The sequence below is a fragment of the Pseudophryne corroboree genome, chromosome 8 (genome assembly GCF_028390025.1).
Source record: "Pseudophryne corroboree isolate aPseCor3 chromosome 8, aPseCor3.hap2, whole genome shotgun sequence".
Lineage (NCBI taxonomy): Eukaryota > Metazoa > Chordata > Amphibia > Anura > Myobatrachidae > Pseudophryne > Pseudophryne corroboree.
In genome coordinates this window covers 176086619-176090643 of record NC_086451.1, presented here as the reverse complement: position 1 = coordinate 176090643, position 4025 = coordinate 176086619, and positions in this window count along the sequence as shown.

Here is a 4025-nt window from a genome sequence, read left to right as displayed (position 1 = left end):
GACAGTATTGTTTTCTTTCAAAAATCCACTTAATTTTCTTTACCCTATTATTAAAATGGTAATTGACAAAAACAAACTACATTGTCACCAGAAGAGCAATACAAAATGTACAAGTGATATATTAAAATCATCTTTCCAGCTTGAATTTCAATGATGCATTGGGGCAACGATTTTGTGAGAAACATCTTCACCCTTAAATAAAGATTTTCTTAATTCCTTACCTGTGTGCTAATTAGATATCACCTTGTTTTCACATTAAACAGACTTCCACATGAGAAAGCAGCAAGGATACAGTGGCGTTAATGTTTCCTGGTGTCAACCTGTATTATTTCAGTAGACATTGAATTGAGGATGCATCTTGCTGCCTTTCCAATGAAGCAAGTTTAATTTAGTAATAGGTGAAAAACCATCCCTACAAAGGTGTTAATCAGAGACTTGGCTTTGTGGACACTTTTCAAAGAACAAATTTGTTAGCATAAAAATAAAGCCAGAAAATGAAGAGCTGTTTAATCACTCAATTGGATTTTTTTTGCCAGCATATTTCTTTTTCTCTGCAACCCACTGCTAAATTGTGCTTCCTAGCTGTTTTTATAAAATCACTGAATCAAATCTTACTACATCAGAGAAGGCCAGGTACCCTACACCATAACAGGGGGTTTGAAATTTTGACTTGTCTACTTAAAGATCACCAAAATCTGATAACAAGGTCAATTACGTTCCTGGTTGAGATTGAACCACCAACCTTTTGGTTAGTAGCCGGACACACTAACCGATTGCGCCACAGAGACACTTTGCAAAAAGTATATACTGACAAAGTCTAATAAGCATACATCTAGAACGTTTCCTAGAAAAACTTTAAAAAGTCAATAATCTGGAGAGTTTTTGTAAGATGTTTCTTCCATCAACCAATGAAGAAACACATTGGTACTTTCCCATGATCAGTGAGTGCTTCAGGATCTCTGGCACTTACATGTGCAGCAGAGTACTGCAATGGAAGCATGCTGGGCCCATAACCCAGAGGTAGGCAGATTGAAACTATCCTTTGCTATATGCATTTTTTTTGTTAATTTAAGTAATCAAAACTGGGATTGATATTTTTGCTCTTTTATTTTTACTTAAAGTACAATAACTTTTACCATTTTAATTTGTTTTAATAGTATATTGACAGTATAGTTTTCTTTAAAAAATCCACTTAATTTTCTTTACCCTATTATTAAAAGGGTAATTGACAAAAACAAACTACATTGTCACCAGAAGAGCAATACAAAATGTACAAGTGATATATTAAAATCATCTTTCCAGCTTGAATTTCAATGATGCATTGGGGCAACGATTTTGTGAGAAACATCTTCACCCTTAAATAAAGATTTTCTTAATTCCTTACATGTGTGCTAATTAGATATCACCTTGTTTTCACATTAAACAGACTTCTACATGAGAAAGCAGCAAGGATGCAGTGGCGTTAATGTTTCCTGGTGTCAACCTGTATTATTTCAGTAGACATTGAAATGAGGATGCATCTTGCTGCCTTTCCAATGAAGCAAGTTTAATTTAGTAATAGGTTAAAAACCATCCTTACAAAGGTGTTAATCAGAGACTTGGCTTTGTGGACACTTTTCAGAGAACAAATTTGTTAGCATAAAAATAAAGCCAGAAAATTAAGAGCTGTTTAATCACTCAATTGGATTTTTTTTGCCAGCATATTTCTTTTTCTCTGCAACCCACTGCTAAATTGTGCTTCCTAGCTGTTTTTATAAAATCACTGAATCAAATCTAACTCTGATTACATCAGAGAAGGCCAGGTACCCTACACCAGAACAGGGGGATTTGAAATTTTGACTTGTCTACTTAAAGATCACCAAAATCTGATAACAAGGTCAATTACGTCCCTGGGTGGGATTGAACCACCAACCTTTTGGTTAATAGCCGTGCACACTAACTGATTGCGCCACAAAGACACTTTGCAAAAGTCCATACTGACAAAGGCTAATAAGCATTCATCTAAAACGTTTCCTAGAAAAACTTTAAAAAGTCAATAATCTGGAGAGTTTTTGTAAAATGTTTCTTCCATCAACCAACGAAGAAACACATTGGTACTTTCCCATGATGAGTGAGTGCTTCAGGATCTCTTGCACTTACATGTGCAGCAGAGTACAGCAATGGAAGCATGCTGGGCCCATAACCCAGCGGTAGGCAGATTGAAACTATCCTTTGCTATATGCATTTTTTTTTGTTAATTAAAGTAATCCAAAACTGGGATTGATATTTTGGCTCTTTTATTTTTACTTAAAGTACAATAACTTTTACCATTTTAATTTGTTTTAATAGTATATTGACAGTATTGTTTTCTTTCAAAAATCCACTTAATTTTCTTTACCCTTTTATTAAAATGGTAATTGACAAAAACAAACTACATTGTCACCAGAAGAGCAATACAAAATGTACAAGTGATATATTAAAATCATCTTTCCAGCTTGAATTTCAATGATGCATTGGGGCAACGATTTTGTGAGAAACATCTTCACCCTTAAATAAAGATTTTCTTAATTCCTTACCTGTGTGCTAATTAGATATCACCTTGTTTTCACATTAAACAGACTTCCACATGAGAAAGCAGCAAGGATACAGTGGCGTTAATGTTTCCTGGTGTCAACCTGTATTATTTCAGTAGACATTGAATTGAGGATGCATCTTGCTGCCTTTCCAATGAAGCAAGTTTAATTTAGTAATAGGTGAAAAACCATCCCTACAAAGGTGTTAATCAGAGACTTGGCTTTGTGGACACTTTTCAGAGAACAAATTTGTTAGCATAAAAATAAAGCCAGAAAATGAAGAGCTGTTTAATCACTCAATTGGATTTTTTTTGCCAGCATATTTCTTTTTCTCTGCAACCCACTGCTAAATTGTGCTTCCTAGCTGTTTTTATTAAATCACTGAATCAAATCTAACTCTGATTACATCAGAAAAGTCCAGGTACCCTACACCATAACAAGGGGTTTGAAATTTTGACTTGTCTACTTAAAGATCACCAAAATCTGATAACAAGGTCAATTACGTCCCTGGGTGGGATTGAACCACCAACCTTTTGGTTAGTAGACGGACACACTAACCGATTGCGCCACAGAGACACTTCGCAAAAAGTACATACTGACAAAGGCTAATAAGCATACATCTAGAACGTTTCCTAGAAAAACTTTAAAAAGTCAATAATCTGGAGAGTTTTTGTAAGATGTTTCTTCCATCAACCAACGAAGAAACACATTGGTACTTTCCCATGATGACTGAGTGCTTCAGGATCTCTTGCACTTACATGTGCAGCAGAGTACTGCAATGGAAGCATGCTGGGCCCATAACCCAGAGGTAGGCAGAGTGAAACTATCCTTTGCTATATGCATTTTTTTTTGTTAATTTAAGTAATCAAAACTGGGATTGATATTTTTGCTCTTTTATTTTTACTTAAAGTACAATAACTTTTACCATTTTAATTTGTTTTAATAGTATATTGACAGTATAGTTTTCTTTAAAAAAGCCACTTAATTTTCTTTACCCTATTATTAAAAGGGTAATAGACAAAAACAAACTACATTGTCACCAGAAGAGCAATACAAAATGTACAAGTGATATATTAAAATCATCTTTCCAGCTTGAATTTCAATGATGCATTGGGGCAACGATTTTGTGAGAAACATTTTCACCCTTAAATAAAGATTTTCTTAATTCCTTACCTGTGTGCTAATTAGATATCACCTTGTTTTCACATTAAACAGACTTCCACATGAGAAAGCAGCAAGGATGCAGTGGCGTTAATGTTTCCTGGTGTCAACCTGTATTATTTCAGTAGACATTGAAATGAGGATGCATCTTGCTGCCTTTCCAATGAAGCAAGTTTAATTTAGTAATAGGTTAAAAACCATCCTTACAAAGGTGTTAATCAGAGACTTGGCTTTGTGGACACTTTTCAGAGAACAAATTTGTTAGCATAAAAATAAAGCCAGAAAATTAAGAGCTGTTTAATCACTCAATTG